Source organism: Aphelocoma coerulescens, chromosome 1, assembly GCF_041296385.1.
Source record: "Aphelocoma coerulescens isolate FSJ_1873_10779 chromosome 1, UR_Acoe_1.0, whole genome shotgun sequence".
Taxonomy (NCBI): Eukaryota; Metazoa; Chordata; class Aves; order Passeriformes; family Corvidae; genus Aphelocoma; species Aphelocoma coerulescens.
In genome coordinates this window covers 3,210,633-3,228,608 of record NC_091013.1, presented here as the reverse complement: position 1 = coordinate 3,228,608, position 17,976 = coordinate 3,210,633, and the positions used below count along the sequence as shown (strand labels likewise).

The 17,976-nt window shown below is 47.1% G+C and overlaps 1 protein-coding gene across 5 annotated transcripts in view; it reads left to right on the top strand.

The window, feature by feature from the left end:
- Positions 1–17,976, top strand: part of ERG (ETS transcription factor ERG) — a 135,748-nt gene that overhangs the window by 44,899 nt on the left and 72,873 nt on the right. The window contains exon 1 of one of the 5 annotated variants that reach the window (XM_069013280.1): positions 2,800–2,859. The exons of the other annotated variants lie outside the window; for them this stretch is intronic. The gene's annotated coding sequence lies outside the window, so the exon portion shown is untranslated. Of the gene's footprint in view, positions 1–2,799; positions 2,860–17,976 lie in introns of those variants that run through there. 5 annotated transcript variants of the gene reach the window in all.

Below are 17,976 nucleotides of genomic sequence, written 5' to 3'. Positions count from 1 at the left end.
AATTCAACTTTTTGCTGCCTAATAACCCATAAACTCCAAATGTTGCCCTCCAGATTTACAGCATGCTTAAATTCAGCTAATGTGGGTGAGTTTTGCTGTAAGATATAAAATCCCAGAATGATTTGGGTTGGAAGGGACCTTAAAGCCCATCCAGTGCCACCCCTGCCATGGCAGGGACACCTCCCACTGTCCCAGGCTGCTCCAAGCCCCAATGTCCAGCCTGGCCTTGGGCACTGCCAGGGATCCAGGGGCAGCCCCAGCTGCTCTGGGCACCCTGTGCCAGGGCCTGCCCACCCTCCCAGGGAACAATTCCTGCCCAAGATCCCACCTAACCCTACTCTCCTACATCTCTAGGCCAGTGCTTCTGTTGCTTCCAATAGGGTTTTTTTTTTGTGACACGAAAGAGATAAATTTCTTCTGCTGCTGAGGCTTAAAAGAGTGTTTGGCATGTGTGTTGTATATTCCATATCATCTGTGATTGCCTTGGATCAAAGAGATAAACTTGCTGGCAGTCATTATCACCTCCTTGAACAGCAGTAAATGTTTGGTGGGACACTGTAACCTGCTATTGCAAATTCAAAGTAGCACTGGGAAGGAAGGAGGTAAATCTGTGCCGTGAGCCCTCCAGGGTGGGCTGATGCAGGTTTCTATCATACTGACTTGGTCACATAGAGAGATTTTCCAAGATCCCAGAAACTTGGCCTGTCTGAGCTGTGAATAGTATGGGAGAAATCCTGGCACGGGTTGCCCAGAGAAGCTGTGGCTGCCCCATTCTTAGAAATACTCAAGGCCAGGTTGGACAGGGCTTGGAGCAACCTGGGATAGTGGAAGGTGTCCCTGCCCATGGCAGAAAGGGTTGGAACTGGATGATCTTCAAGGTCCCTTCCTTCCCAAAGCATTCAATTACTTCAAGCATTATCTGGGTTCCCTTTTTAAACAAAGGGGGAGACCTGTATTAGGGAGGGGTTAATTTTCCTTGGGAAGCACCTGTGTCTTTCCACTCTTTGCATGGGGACTTGGTGTAGTTACATTAAGCACAAGGGGACTTGAATTTAGCTCTTTTTTAGAAATAGGAGCCCCAGCTGAGAGGGGCCCTCAGCCCTGGGTGTCCCTGGCTGCAGGGAGGGCTCAGGGCAGGGCCCGGGCTCTGCTCCGGGGCCCGGCAGCGGCACCAGAGCCACGGGCAGGGCCTGAGCCCGGCAATTGCCCTGCACAGGAGGCAGAACTGCTGCCCTGGGCAGGGCCAGCCCTGAGCAGATTGGCCACAGAGGCTCTGGGGTCTCCTCCCTGGGGACATTCCAGAGCCATCTGGACACAATCCTGTGCTCTGGGCTCTGGGATGGCCCTGCTGGAGCAGGGAGGTGGCACCAGTGACCCTCTGTGCTCCCTTCCAGCCTGACCCATCCTGTGTGACACAGCTGGCACACGTGGCCAGATCTGGGACAACAGAGCTTCCCTGCCCAACAGTTGGACTAAGAGGCCCTCAAAATGAACTTGAAATGAACAAAAAAATTGTTTAAAACGCAAGTGGAGGCCAACTGAGGATTCAGTTAAGGGAAGCCACCAACTCCTAAGTTACAGCTTCAGAAAATCTTTGCAGCTCCCCCAGAGCTGTCCCAGAATTGCAGCCAGCCGGCTCACAGTGCATCAGCCATCGCAGAGACGTTATTAACTCAGACAGAGGAAAATATACTTTCAGTTATTACATGCTAATAAAGCACAAACTAAATACATTTAGGCAACAGGAGCAATTATGCCATTAAACATTTAACTGCAAGATTGATTTTTAAATTACTAAGAATCTAAACCAAAGTGTGCACACACACAAAGAGGAAGGGGGAGGGAAGGGGAGGAAGGTAATTTCACCAATTGAATCTAATCAGGGCCTCAATTCGAATGCGTGGCTGTAAATGTCAAAATATGTAAGATCTGATGCAAGAGCACAAGTGGAACCAGGATGGATGAGCTTTCCTCACTTGACCAGATTCTTCTGGCTGGGAGGAAGTTAAACACATGGGGTGGGGGAACTTGGGGAGCTGGGTTGTCTCCAGAGCTCCCCTGGAATGCTGGTCTGTGTTCCTGAGCTGCCTTTTGGAATGGGCAGGGAGCAGTGAACTGAGGCACAAACTGTGGGCTCAGCCTCGTGTTTGCCTGAGCCTTTCCACATTCTGCTGCTGTCACCTGCAGAGGAGGATGAGCTGGATCCTTGCTGAATCAGGAGGGAACAGAGAAATTCTCCTCTCCACCTGAAAAAACCTGTTTTCTGTTCCTGGGCTGCAGCAGAAGGTGGGTTTGAAGATCAGGGTGGGACACTCACAGCTCCAGGGTTGTATTTGTTTTCAGAGTTTATGGCAGGGCTGCTCCCTTCGAAAAAGTATAAATCTTAATCAAATAAAACTGATGTGCTGCCATATTTACCCAATCTCACTGGTTGTCCTACATCATGTTTTAGCATATAAGTTACATGACAGAGTTATCCAGGGGTTGCCAGCTGACACAGAAACAAACCCTCATGTTAAATTGCCTGCAGATGTCCTCTTCCAACTCCTGTAAGGAACTTCTACCACTTCTCTCCCCCCCCCCCCTTTTTTTTTTTGGTGTGTGTGTTAAATAAAAGCAGCAGAAGAGGGGGAAAACAATCTCAGTTGAATCTCTGTGCTGGTGCCTCTGTTTGCAGGACAGGAAGCCTTAAGAAGACAATGCAATTTATAGGCAGGCGCAACAAAAAACCCTGTAAGGATTTCCATGAGCCTTAGTGGACCAAATGAGTCGTGGTTATTTTGAAGGCTGGAGCTGACTGAATAATGCCAAGTCTAAGGCTGCCAAGGTGGGCTTTTCAGAAGATTCAGACCTGAGGAGGTGAGAAGATCTTTATGTTCTGTTGGCTGTAATTTGTCTGATGATAGAATTTATGCTTAGAGTTTCAACTAGGCATCCCTTTTGTTTGGATATTAATCTAAAGAAATCAGGATTTTATCTGATGGGTTTGAATTCTTGCTCCGTTTGGCAGAAATCCCCACGTAAGGTTGTGACATTCTTGAAAACATTCACTGTTTTCATTTGCATAATTAAGAATCTTTGTTTTGTTTTCATTGTATGAATTTACTGGAGTTTGTGAACTTTCTGCCTGGCTGGGGAAATCACAGAATGTTGTTTCTTTTCCCTGGCTGGAGGAGTATGGGCTATTTATGCTCAGTTTTAAAATAGACTTTTCTGTGAGTGCTTGCACTGGTCTTTGCAATGGGATATTTCTGGAGGAGCAGCCTGGCCAAAAGCAGTTGCGAAAGGTTAGTGGAGAGCAGAGCTCCCATTTAAACACCTACGTGAAGGAGCAGCCCTTCAAAAGCTGGGAGTGCCAAACAGCTCCCACTTGGAACAATGGGAGCTGCTGAGTGCCGACAGCTTCCGAAAATCTGGCCTCACGTGGCTTCCAAAGGAGATTAATTAACAAGGCCAGCAATTCTGGGTTTTTTCTGGGCTTGCTTAGCTCTGCATGGAGAATATTGTCTGCACTCGAGGTGTGCTCAGCAGTGGCAGGTGGTGGACGTTCCTTCTGGGAAGGTGGAGTTCCAGGTGGGTTGCGAGGCAGGCAGGGAGCTGGACAGGTGTTTCCCGAGTTTTTTTCAGGAGAACTTTGGCCAGAAATGTTCAGCTTTGCTGGGCAGGTAGAAGGAAAAGCCCTGGGGAGCTCCCTCTGTAACAACCCCACGTGGATTTTTTTCGTAGTTTTCCCGTTTGTCTTAAACTGCTTCGGAAATGACATAAATGAAACCAGAAAAGGCCTCTCTGGCATTACTGAAATAGGGATGTCCAGATGGGAAATTACAGTAATATCACTTGTGCATTCAAACTTCACGTCCTGTGCAACTTCCATGTGTGGGCAAAGGAGATAAATTTGCTCTCTGGACCTGCACGTGCGCTTCTCTCTTTTGATTAAGCCTGAAACACATTTCTCTTCCCTTCTGTGATCATTGAGTGAGGTCTGCAGGAAAAATAGGATTAGAAATTAATGTTTTGGTGGCTTTATTTCCAAACTGAGTTATCCTTGCGGCTTTCTGTAATGTCTTTTTTTTTTTTTTTTTAATTCTATTTATCACAAATCACAGCCATTTTTTCAGTAAAGCAGACCAAGAGCAATAAGACTGTGCTAAGATGAAGGAAGATTACTTCTGAAAGTCAAATAATGAGTTTTGGCTATTGTTGTTTTTCAAACATGGCAAGCAGGTTGGGGACCAATATGTTTGCAAACGACCTAAGTCTTCCCTTCCAGTGGTAATCCTTATTCTTTTGAAAAGCTAATAAAAGTGGTGTATGAAAGAAATTCCTGGGGCACTGCAGAACTCACCCTCCTAGGGAGAGAGCCAGATGTGCTGGTTAATAACCTTGCAGGCATTCAAAGCCAGGGCAGTAACTTGGTATCACCTAAGCCAGACGTTGTGCGTCGGTGCAAGGCAATATCACATCCCGGTCACATTCGCAGCAGAGAGCTGCAAGACATGTGGAGTCTTATTAAAGGAAGGGGGGGAAAAAAAAAGAAGGAAAAGAAAAGAAGGGGACAGGCAGAAGGAGAGGGAGACAATGTGTCTGTCCTGAGAAACGGCAAAGGAGCAGACGCACTCCTCCACATGTGCATTAGTCTGTCAGCCTGGATTCTGCTCTCCAGATGTTGGGGTGGATCCTCTGGCAGACACTACGGAGGAAAAAAAGGATTTTAAAAGAAATCACATTTCAGGGGTGAAATTAACTTTACCAGATTTTTCAAAATGCAGTTGCTCGGTGTGATTTTTCAGAATGCTTTAGCGAAATAACAAATTCTAGACTTAATGGTTTTTACAGGCCTGCTTGGCAGCGACTCCTCCAAACACAAATGTTTGTGTGCGAAACTTGTCAGTGGCTTTTAGAACCAACATGCCTCAGAGTAAACAGCACATTAAAGTTGTTCTCAGACCAGTCCTACTGAACTGAAAATTGTTTGTGGCGGGGGTCCCGAAATCTGATGGGTCTTTCTCAAGGCTCTGTCTCTCAGAATCAAACCCTCTGAGAGCTTTGGCTGTCACATCAAAACGGTGCTTGTGCTTAACAAAAACATCTATATTTGCAGTGGCAATCAGAATACATCAGCGTCAAGATCTTTTAAAAAACGCCAAATTTGCTTTTCCAGGCGCAGCAGAAAAATAAATCACTTATGGCATTTATGGTATATTTGTAATCCGAAACTGGTGGCTTCGTGTTACCGGGCACGACGTGTGCAGCGGATAAACAAACAGTGCACAAAAAAAAGACAAGTCTCAGCTTTGTCTGCCCAACACTTCTCCTCTGTGACCGGGACCCCACAGCCACACGGGCCTTTCTGCTGAGCTCGTGTTTAGGTTGAGCTGGGCTCAGCCCCAGGCTGGTCCTTGTGGCAGGACCGGGTTGTTCCACGGGACACCGGGGGTGACGTTCGTGCCTGGGCAGCCGTGGCCATCGTGAGGGGAAAGGGAGAACGTCTGCGGATAAATATTTATGTGAACGCGTTAAACAATGCGGTTGTTCTTGCCTGGAGATCTTTCATGAGGCCCAGGATTTACGTGAAGAGATGGTGATATGCAAACATTACCAAGCCTCATGTTCATGACTGGTAAGGAGTCACTGCTTTCAGCTGGGACAGCAAGCAGAGTGTGGATACATGGAAAACTCCAATCGTGATCACATTGCAAATAGAAACGAGGCAATTTTACGTCAATATTAGGACAGAGCACTCTGGAAGCAGTCTGGATGTTTTCATACGTAATCATGGCTTCAGTAAAATTGTACATTTACAGAGACAGCTGGCGTGTCTTTTCCTGTGTTGGAGTAGGATCAGCTGAGTAGGGCTTGTGAGAAATTTCAGTTTGTAGTTTTGGTAAAAGCCAGAATCAGACACAGAGATTTCTTAGTGATATTTTGCTGTTGGATACGATCTTGACTCTGCTGGGAATCCCAAAAATGAGTGGACCTCTGCAGTCCGTTCTTGCATCCACCACACAAAGTACATGGAGAGGTGCAACACCATTTAAGCTGGGTGAAAATGATATTTTCCTTCCTGATACAGCCAGGGTGCTTCTCCAAGTGTGCCCCACACACCTCAGATGGGGTGAGGGCTGCTGGGGCTCCGTGGGTGAGAGGTTTCCAGGCTGAGCTTTCCGTCATCACACACTGGAGTTTGTCAGAGGGAGAGCCTTGGAGCCAGCTGGGTGTGATTCATCCCTCCCGGCAAAGCCTCTGAGGCAATCTGACATTATTCGGACTGATATCATTAATTAATGAGGGCTGAATGTTATTCTTAGACACTGGATTGAGTATTGGGTAGGGAAGCCTATGAAAGGGCTCTTTGATTTTTTGGAAAATTCCTACGGCACTGTCAAATTTGCTAATGAAATTAAATCATCTGCCAACTTTCCAAGTTAAGGAGCACATCCCTTCTGAAATCTTGACTGAGTCTCCTCAGTGCCTTCTTGGGATCAAGGGATTTTTGGATTTATATTCATGCCAAACAAAAATGATAGATAGCCTCCAAAACCAGTCATATTAAATCTATCAGGCAGGCTTTGGAGAAAGCATTTCTGCTGGTTTGCTGTAGCACAGATTTGATCCTCCCCCACCTTTGCCTTTGGCTGTGCTTGGTTTAATGTGCTCAAGGTAGAAAGGAGCCAGATCCCAGAGTTTTTGTGGAGCCTGGGAGGTGGTCACTGGGTCATGCCTGGGCAGTGTGACCTGCAGCCCCCCCCCCCCATGGGATGTGCTCATACAGCTCAAACAAACCCCAGATTTAATGGGATTTTTGTCTGGTCTCAAAAAACATGATCCAAAGCAAATGTAGGGAGCAGCTCTCCTTGCTCCCAGCGCTGCTGCCCTCGGGGCTGGCGCTGCTCTTCTCTCTTCCCGGAGCTTTTCCTGCCTCTCTTCCCAACCGGCTGCTCCCTGCACGGACCTTGCAGGTGTCCAGAATTAGCCCAGCCTTTGCAGGCCTCTGGCAGCAGATTTATAAATGAAATGCTGTCATTTCAACCCAGCCCCGGCAGGGCTGGGAGCACAGGAAGCGCCGTGCACATGTGGGGCTGTCACACATGGATCCCATTGCAGCCCTGATAGTGCTGGGATGGGGGGAGAGGGGCTGAGGGGCTGCTGCCAGGTCAGCTCCCTCCCTCCCTGGTTCATCTGTCTCGAGGCTGCTTTGTGTAAAGAGAGGTGTGCAGGCCTGGCCAGTTCTTCAGTTGGTTCTTATTGCCACAGTTTTGGGGCAAGGAAGTGGCAAACGTGGCCAGCAGCACTGAGCCCACACTTTTAGGTTGAATTAATGAATGTAGGTGCTTTCAGGATGATACCCACATGACGATGGTGATTGTGTCACCAAGGGTTCTTCTGGAACAGGGTTTGGACCTAGGGGTGCTGGTGCCAGCAGCTGGACACGAGCCCAGGGGTGCCCAGGTGGGCAAGAGGCCACTGGCACCTGGGCTGGATGAGGAATTGTGTGTCCAGCAGGAGCAGGGCAGGGATTGTCCCTCTGTGCTGGGCACTGAGAGGCCCCTCGAGGGCTGTGCCCAGTTCTGGCTCCTGCAGGAGAGCCCTGGAGGGGCTGGAGCGTGTCCAGGGCAGGGAAGGGAGCTGGGAAGGGGCTGGAGCCCCAGGAGCGGCTGAGGGAGCTGGGAAAGGGGCTCAGCCTGGAGCAAAGGAGGCTCAGGGGGGACCTTGTGGCTCTGCACAAGTCCCTGACAGGAGGGGGCAGCCGGGGGGGTCGGGCTCTGCTGCCAGGGAACAGGGACAGGAGGAGAGGGAACGGCCTCAGGCTGGGCCAGGGGAGGCTCAGGGTGGACAGCAGCAGGAATTTCCCCATGGAAAGGGAGCTCAGGCCTTGGCAGGGGCTGCCCAGGGAGGTGGTGGAGACCCAAGGAACACCTGTATGTGGCACCCAGTGCTCTGTTTGCCAAGGTGGGGATCAGTCACAGGTTGGGCTTGATGATTTTGGAGGTCTTTCCCAAGCTGAATGATTCTGCCATTCCATGATTCTGCACTGTGGGTCAGGTTTGTCTCTCAGCTGTAGCACATTGTGCTCGGGGCAGTCTCTGTGATACGTGTGCCTGCACACACACACAGCTGGGAGCAGAGCAGCAGCCACCTCAGCTGAATAAAGCATGAGAATGTTTACTGTGTGGGAGAAAAAACAAATCTGTTATGGATTGTGCTAATTATAAAGAGCCTTGACATGGCACCATACGTTCGGCAGCAGAAAGACCTGAGTTATTTGGATCCCCCGTTTGGTTTGGTGTGGCTCACATCCATGAACCAGGCTCTAATCTCCAGTTCTGGCTGCTGGAGTGAGGATTTTTTTAGGGATGTGTGTGTGACTTTCTTTAGATATCTGCTCTAGAGGCGCCCTTAAAGCATTTTGCTTCTGTTGCCAGGATCAACAGACGAGGTGCTGGAACAAACTGATAAATTAAATAGCAACAAGTTACCCAGACCTAATGGTATTAATCCAGGAGTTTTGAAAGGCCTAAAGAATGAAGTGCCTGAGCTGCTCACAATACAAATGTATGGACTCAGGGGAAGTGGGGAACTTAAGAGTGACAGTCTTTGTACTTACTTTTAAAAACAAACATGAGAGCAGAGCTGGGAAGCACCTCCAAGCCTTACTGCAGGGCAAAAATAACACCTAACCAGTTGCAATAATAAACAATGGCAAAGTTATAAATACACCTCCTCCATCAACCATATAAAGTGGGACGTATTTTCCAAAGGAAAATTGGAAGTCTTTGTTGTAGCACATTTTTTAGATCGCACAAAAAAGAGCAGATTTGAAAGAACGAGTTTGTTTTTTTAAAAAACAGCTTGGAAAGCTTTCTTGTCAAAGGAAAAAGTGACATTTGGTCAGCCATTAAAAATGGATAGGAAAGAAACAAGAAAAAATAACAAAGAAAAACCATGAAAAATAGTCAAAACTAATTTTTCAGTCTGGCACTCAAGATCAGTAGCAAGGTGTCTCAAATCGCATCCTAAATCTGGTGTTGTTTAATCCATTTGGTAATGAGCTGGAAAACAGGAAGCGAGACCCCAGTCAGATTGGAGATGATAACCATGGCCATGTATTTTTTAGATCATTCAGGACAAACTGAAGGAAATATAGAATGTTTCACCAAGCCAAGCAGAAAGCACTGTGCTCTGACAAATCCATCTGAGAAAGTAATGTAAAAAAATCTGTGCCATTGAATAACTATCACTGCAATTAAATACACTGAAAAGCACTTCTGAGACACTGCATTAATCTTCTCCCATGCTGAAAACTGATCTCTGGCTCTTTGCTTATCAGGTTCTAATTTATAGTGAAATACGAACCTGCATCCTATGACAACCATTTCTCTTTGATAACTTTCTTAGAGTTACTCTGCACAAAGTCCTAAGCTTGTGGTACACTTGTATCCTGTCTGGGCCAGGCAGTGATCCATGTGGTGCAGTGGCTGACAAATGGCAGGGATGGTAATTAATACCGTCATCAGCTTTTGGAGCTGCTGTGATGGAGTAAAAATACCTGGGGTTTGATTTGGATTAAAAGCATCACACAGAGTCACAGGATGGGTCAGGCTGGAAGGGAGCACAGAGGGTCACTGGTGCCACCTCCCTGCTCCAGCAGGGCCATCCCAGAGCCCAGGGCACAGGGCTATGTCCAGACAGCTCTGGAATGTCCCCAGGGAGGAGACCCCAGAGCCTCTGTGGCCAATCTGCTCAGGGCTGGCCCTGCCCAGGGCAGCAGTTCTGCCTCCTGTGCAGGGCAATTGCCGGGCTCAGGCCCTGCCCGTGGCTCTGGTGCCGCTGCCGGGCCCCGGAGCAGAGCCCGGGCCCTGCCCTGAGCCCTCCCTGCAGCCAGGGACACCCAGGGCTGAGGGCCCCTCTCAGCTGGGGCTCCTCTCGAGGCTGAGCAGCCCCAGCTGAGAGATTCCAGAAAGAAATGAATGAAATACACAAACGAAACACAGAAGAGTTGGTGGTCAGTGATGTATTAGAATCCACTTTATAACTCTCTCCTGACCAAGGAATTCTCACTTCTTCAGTGACTGTGACAATAAAGGTCTCTGGCCACACTATCAAGTGGTGTCCTTGGAAAAATGCTTGAAGCAGCCTCAGGGTCAGCTGTGGCCCCTGCAAGTTGTTGTATTAGGCTGTGAAGTTTCTACTCAGGCTTCATGCCAGCATTTGCACGTGGACTGGACACTGGGAAGGAACTGGGAGCCCTTTTGCCCTGGACAGCAGTGGGGAGCAGGAGGAATCTGTGTGAGCATCATTTCCATGACATCGGTGCCTTCAGGCATGGCCTCAGACATTCACTGCAAGATGAGAGAATAGTTCAGTGTCTGTCCCTGGAGGAAGCCTTTTCCTTTCCAGGGGAGACTGCCAGGGCATGGGTGTGACCCCAGGTGTGGACAGCATCTTGTTTTCTGGACTAAAACCACCACTGAATAAGCACCTGTTTGCTGAGCTGGACTTAAACTGGTGATGTGGGTGACCCAGTTCCTATTTACAGCTTCCTCAGCTCTCAGATGTATCTGCAGTTGGGGAGCTGCATAAAGCAGTGGCCACATGCTTCATTCAGAGTTTCCATCAGTATCAGTTTGTGCAGAGGGAGCCAAGTTGATTTCTCACTTACGTCAGTGAGGTCTCAGTGTGCCATGAGTTCCCTCGGGTCAGGAGCTGCAGCGGCTGGCACTGGCTGCCCAGGGCCATGTGCTTTGTAGGATGTGTTTTCTGCCTTCCCATCTCCGATTATTTCTGCTTCCTGATGTCCTGCAGATAAGGCATATGAAACCCTGCTCTGAATTCCATGCCATGCCATTACTGTGACAGAATCCCAGAGGGGTTGGGGTTGGAAGGGATCTCTGGAGATCATCCAGTCCAACCCCCTGCCAAGACAGGGTCACCTGGAGCAGGTGACACAGGAGCACATCCAGGTGGGTTTGGGATGTCTCCAGACAGGGAGAGTCCACACCCTTCCTGAGCAGCTGTTCCAGTGCTCTGCCATCCTCCATGGAAAGAAATTCTTCCTCATGCTGAGGGGGAACTTCTTGAGTTTTAGTTTATGGCCACTGCTCCTTATCCTGTTGCTGGGCACCACTGAAAAGAGACTTTATGTCTTTAGGATCAAGATCCATCTCGCCTGACTCCGAGAGCTAAACCTGTCTTCAGAGCTCATGGAAATACTGGCATATCCTGAGGGTATTTAATCCCATTTTGAAATAGATTTCAAAGGAGGCTAGGCAATGATTTTAATCTAGATGTTGAATTTTTGGGCAGCTAAGGTAAGGTAAAGATAATCTCTCTAAAGGATTTGCATACATTGCTGCTTCTTGATTCTGTAGTGGAAAGGTGCATTCACAGGCTTGAAGAGTTCCCTTAAAATAAAATTCACATGTCAACTTCATAACAATGGACCAGATGGAATAAAAGTTCTACCAAATATGTTTCAGACTGCTGCCTTGGGTAGTTTTAGCACCCATTTAAAGGTGTCAGAGGTAGAAGGATTAGAAATTCTGATTTACAAATTAATACTTTTTTTAAAAAAATGTTTTCTGTGTGAGATAGGAGGGTAACAGTCTCATGGCCTCATGGGACTGTGAATTTTTAAAGTTTCATAAATCCCTTCTGTATGTTAATTTTCCTTTCAGCAACACTTGTAGAATTACTCATAATTAAAAAAAAAATGTATTTAATCCTGACCCTTTAGGAGCTCAATGAAATGTTTTGCTTTAACACTTGGTGTCTACTTGGATCTGCCTAAAAATTAAATAATTTTATCGTTATTTTTTGTCTGTGCTGGCAAGACGTCCTTTAAAAGAGATCCAAATGCACAACCCTCCAACCCAAGCTGATGGTATAATTCCACAGATCCCTGTGCCTCCCTCTTGCAGATTTTAGCTTTTCCTGACAAGGAGGTACATTATTCCTGGCCATTTGCACCATATGGTGAGGAACTGCAGCTTTTATCCTGAAGCAATCCCTGAGTGCTTTTCAGACAATTTTTATAGGAGTCCCTTCACTCATCGCTGAAGCGGAGCCGGTGCTGGGAGAAAATGTGGCAACCACTCAGAGGAAATCGTTGCCATGTCCCTGCAGCCTCTGGAAGAGTCTGCAGCACTTCGGAAAAACTGGGACCACTCTGCAAATTGTTGGTATTTGTGATAGCATTGGCCATGGGAGACCAGGCCTTCAGTGTGAATAAACAAGGCATGAATAAACTGCAGCCAGGGGAGGCTCCTCACCCTTCCCACTTCAGGATGAGGGGAAGAAAAACCAGCTTTGTTTTTGGCCTATCCTTATAGTCAACACCAGGTGGAGGTAACAACCCAGGTGGTCTCTGTTTCAAAGAAATATAGAATATTCTGAGCTGGAAGGACCCACAGGGATCACCCAGTCCCACCCCTGGCCCTGCCCAGACCCCCCACCAATCCCAGCCTGGGCATCCCTGGCAGCGCTGTCCAAACGCTCCTGGAGCTCTGGCAGCCTCGGGGCCGTGCCCATTCCCTGGGGAGCCTGGGCAGTGCCCAGCAGCCTCTGGGGGAAGAACCTTTCCCTGCTCTCCAGCCTGAGCCTGCCCTGGCCCAGCTCCAGCCGCTCCCTGGGTGCTGTCCCTGTCCCTGGAGCAGAGATCAGAGCTGCCCTTGGGAGGGGCTGCAGCCCCCAGAGAGCTCTGACCTCTGTCTCCTCTGCTGCAGCTGGACAGACCAAGTGCCCTCAGCCTTTCTCCTCTCCTCACTTGATCTTCAGACAGATTCACATCTCTGCCAGTTGCCTGTTGCATCCTGAGCTCTCCCTCTGCTTCAGTCACCTGCTCTGCAGTGGGGAGATGGCACCTCACCAGCAAAGGAGGCAGAAGTTTTTCCCACTTCATGCATCCTTTAGGAAGGTGAATTTATCAGGCAAAGAGCTGCCATATGGATGCAAAAGTTAAAAACAAACACCAGAAAAATTTCTGAGGTAAACCATGCAGAATTACAGAATGGGTCAGGCTGGAAGGGACCACCTTCCAGTGGCTCATCTGGTGCCACCTCCCTGCTCCAGCAGGGCCATCCCAGAGCCCAGGGAACAGGGCTGTGTCCAGATGGCTCTGGAATATCCCCAGGGAGGAGACTGCAGAGCCTCTCTGGACAATCTGCTCAGGGTTGGCCCTGCCCAGGGCAGCAGTTCTGCCTCATGTCCAGCTGGAACCTCTGGGGATCAGTTCCTGCCCGTTGCTCTGGTGCCATTGCTCGGCACCCCTGAGAAGAGCCTGGTGCATCCTCTGATACCCTGTTGGATGCCCAGTGCTAGAAATCAAAGCTTCCTGACATCATTTAAGACAAATCAAATTAGTGATTTTCCTCTGTGAAGTTTCTGAAAGGAATTTCTCTTCTCATGCCCCTCTTAAAATCTGTAGGATGTTTGAGTCATAGCTGTAGGCTCAGGCCTGGCATCCATTGCCCTTTACAGCAGAGAGAAATCTCAAACTGAAAAAACAAACCAGCAGCTCCAAAATGATGGGGTTTATCTTTGAGAGGTGAAAATTCTCATGATCTTCTGAGTACATGCCTTAAGTAGAGGCTCTCCAAGACAGGTTTAATGGGAACACTGGGGATGTGGTAATGCAGGACTTCCCACGGCGTCAGCTGGGCTTTTCTGAAAAAATACGATAAAAATGAGGGCTGTGGCAGCCTGGGTGGAGCTGTGTAAAAGAGAGTGTGTGGCTGACAGCATTTTTCCAGGAAACTGGACAGTGGGCCCGTGATTTCAGATGCTTTACTGGTTCCTGCTGGTGATCCTGATGAGCAAACCAGGCTGGGTGAGGCTCAGATAAAGCCTGTCCCCACTGTTACAGCCTTTCATGTGGTTTAGATACAGACCATTTAAATTGTTTTGGATGAGAGACTTTAATGAGAAGGCAGTTTTAGAAGTGCTGGCTGTGATAGCAGCACTGTTAATATTACTGGTTTTGGCATGACAGACATGAGAAAAGTATTTTTAGAGCCAGACATCTGAGAGGCTTGACAGGGGGTAGCATCTCCTCTCTCTGTCTTGCTCTGCATGTGGCTTTAACTTGAAACCATTATTCCCTCTGGGCCGGCAAACAATTTTGGCTAAAAATTGCCTTGGATGTGGGAGACAAGGATCAGCTTCACACGTGTGGGCAGAACCCACCACACATCATATTCCTCCCTCTTCCAGAGATAAGCTGTGAGGGAGTTTCCTTAAATATTTCACTTGATGGGAGCAGAGGAAACATTTTTTGAAGGGAGAGGTGCTTTAAAGAAAGGAAGGAATCTGTAATTATGTAACTTTCATTGCTGTCAGCATACATTTTAATGATTTTGATTTTAAGGTAGCAAATCAGTAGAAATCCATTCTCAAAAAGTCTGTTGGCTACATTACTCCAAAGCATAAACATGTTTTCTTATCCAATCTGTATATTTATATTTGAGAGCAAAAACTCTCTAAGAAATATCTTTAAAGGGTTTTTTTTTTTCTAAGAAGCAAAAAATTATAAGTCATTTAAAGGGACTGAGTAAATGATTATTTCAAAGCTAGATATTACTGAACACTCTGTCAGGAAAGCAATACAAGATGCTAAACTTCCCTGCTTTGAGGAGTTCTGCTCTCTGAATGGAATAAAACTGATGTAATGTAGAATTACCTTGAAAGCTGGGAGTGGATGATTCTGAAAGACTCTTTCCCTCTTGATGATGATGATGGTTGGTTCAGCAGCAATGGGTACCAGGTCTCAAAGGTGGAATTTTGCAGCATGTTCCAGATGGACAGAGCTACAGACATTGTGAATGTGGCTTCAGGTTCAGGACTTTGCAGCAAAGGTTATACCAACAGCAAATGAGGGAAAAGCATAATTTTTTCTGGAATTGCATGAGGCATTTTTTTCTGCCTGAAATTGGATCTTAAACTGATATACAGACACATCATTAGAAATAACTTCATTTTCTGAGTGAAGGTTGGTAGTCCCTTTTGAAATTTGGGCAAGCCTGAACTTCATATCTGAGTAGGTGACTCCAGAAGGAGCCAGTCTGACCAGCCTGGAGCTTTCAGATAACCAGCATAAGCAGAAATATTTCCCCTGCTTAAGCTCAGCTTTAGCCTGGCAGGCCAAAAAATTTCCAAACTGACAGAAGTAGTTTAGTTTCGACACTGAGGCTGTTTTGAAATCTTCCCCTCCTCACACACACGTGCAGTTTGGCTGCTATTTATCACTTTAAATTGTTCCCTATCAAATATGAAAAGTGTTATGAGTAGCTGGGATGAAGTGCAGGCTCTGGGGAAGACAGTGATAAAAATCCCCTGGCTTTAACAGAGACAGGATTTAACCCTCACCCTCTTTTTTTTTTAGCTCTCTGTATATACTTTCTGTTGGTGATGAACTGTACCACTCCTTGCTATTTTATTTTGGCAGGCTTCAGTGCTAGATAATAGCATGTGTTTTTAAAAGTCAAGTTGCTAGCTTTGTAAAAGGAAATTAAATACTCACTTCTAAGCATAATTGGTCCATTAAAAAAAAAAAAAAAAAGAGAGATAGTAGAGTCATCCAGAGGGAGATGACAAGATAAACTGGTGAGTAGAGCTCTTAAGGCCAAGTGTTTGAATGTATTTTAAAAAAATTTAAGTTCTAAATACTGTCTTTTTTTTCTTCCATAGTTATCCATGAACATGGAGTTCTTTTCTGCATATTTGTACAGATACGTACAGATATTTGTACAGATATTATTTTGAAATATTCACACAATTCAGCAATCCATTCATAGCTTGAGCAAGCTCCAGCCTGAATTCACTGAGTTGATTTAAAACCTCTACTCAAACTGTAAGACTGGTCAGCTCCCTGCATTTCCTGTAGTGAATTTTGTTCATGGATGATTGAAACTGTCCAAGCTGCAGGGCCAGAAACAAATCTAGAAGGGCTCATTTTCCACTGGAATCATCCTTCTGTGCAGAACTCCCACAAATAAATACTCAGTGAAAAGTCACTTGTATCCTCAGCCTCCAAAGCATCAGTCTTGCCATAATTTCATGTCAGTCACTTCAAAATGTGCCACATCAAAAACTTAAGAATATTTACTTTTTTGCAACTGTAGAGTATGTGGATTAGCCATACTTATTTTGGAAGGTTGAGGTAGCACACAAGCTGGTAATTCCTTTTCTGTATTGAGTTATAAATACAGTCACTAATTGTGCTACATTTTAAGGGAGTTTGTAGAAAATTCTCTTGAATTTTTACTAGCAGAGTTTATTGACTCTTGAAGATAAGTGATTAAAAATGAGCTTGTGGAGTGTCAGAAATGCCAAACAGTAAATATTTTATTTTAAGTATGCAAATATTTGCCTGCATTGATTAATGTATTTTGGCATCATGATAAAGCAGTAATGTTAGGAATACATTATACAAAACCATGATAATCACTGAGGTTCTGTAACATCTTTATAACCTTCCAAAATCCAGCATGTGTAAGCTTTGTTAAATTAGTAGTGATGTAGTTTGGCATGTAAGCAGCTTGGGAGGTTCGGATGAAAAACATTAACCTCGGCACTAGAGGTTTTTTGTTTGTTTGTTTTTTGAGGGTCTTTTGTTTGTTTTTTTAAGAAAAGCCACCAAAAATGTATCCACAGATTCATATATCTTAGGGGTTTTTTGTTAGGTTTCATCGCACCTGCCTTCAGACATCTGTAATGTCTGCACTTAAACTGTTTATCTGAAGCTCTTTTTAAAGAATCACAGAATCATCGAGGTGGGAAGAGCCCTTCAGCACCATCCAGTGCCACCAGCAGCACCCCAAAGCCTGTCCCCAAGGGCCACATCCAGACTCCTCCTGAGCACTCCCAGAGACAGTGACTGCACCACTCCCTGGGCAGCTCATCCCAAGGCCTCACCACTCTGGCAGGGAAAAATTGTTTCCAATCTCCACCCTGAGCCTCCCCTGGTGCCATTTGAGGCCATTTCCTCTCCTCCTTTCCCTTGGGACACGGCAGCAGAGCCCGACCCCCCCTCACTGCCCCTCCTGGCAGGGACTTGTGGGGAGCAGTGAGGTCCCCCCGGAGCCTCCTCTGCTCCAGGCTGAGCCCTCACATCTCCTTCAGCCTCTCCTCATCAGACTTGTGTTCCAGCTCCTTCCCCAGCTCCGTTCCCTTCCCTGGACACGCTCCAGCCCCTCTGCGTCCTTTTTCTTTTTGAAATTAGGGAGTTTTCTCCTCCTGCAGTGGGAGGGAACGAGACATTTTTAAGATCAAAAATCACCTCCGTGGAAAGCACAGTTGCTGCAAACGACGCAGGGAACACAATTCCTACAGAATACATCCTCCTGATTCCCTGCACAGATGCTCTGGAAGTGGTTTCTCCCTGGGCTTTTGGGTGCGAGGCCTTCGGGAAGAGGGCAGGGTTGTCCCGGGGCGGTGGCCCTGGAGAAGCGGAGCTGTCCAGCACCTCCAGCTCCTCAGGGCACGGCGGCTGCTCCGAGAGGGCACAGGAGAAACCCCGACCTCCCCATTCCCCCAGCAGACACTTCCCTGCTCCACAGCTGCTCCCAGCATCGCTTTTGAAGCCTCCCTTGTTCGCAGGACTCGGGGGGCACCGTGCGCGCCTGACATCATCCACAAATGTTCAACACAAGTGGAGCGGGGCCGGCGGAAGCTCTGCTTTGAAAGATGCTCTCGGAAGGCTGCAGCCTTCAAAGCTGGCTCCCGAGCCCTGCCCTGTGATACACGGCCTTTGTTTTGCATAAATGTTTGTTTTAATGAGGTAGCGCAATGCAGATCATCCAAATCAAAAACATGTGATGCACCCTAGGCAAGAGAAAGGCAATAACTACACAGATTTTTGAGGAGGGCTAGTCATACCACAGGCTACCATTATAACTGAAAAAACAACAAGAATTTTAATATAGCTGTCTGGCCAAATATATTAATTTAAATTGAATGGCTTTTTTTCTGATATTATAGCTG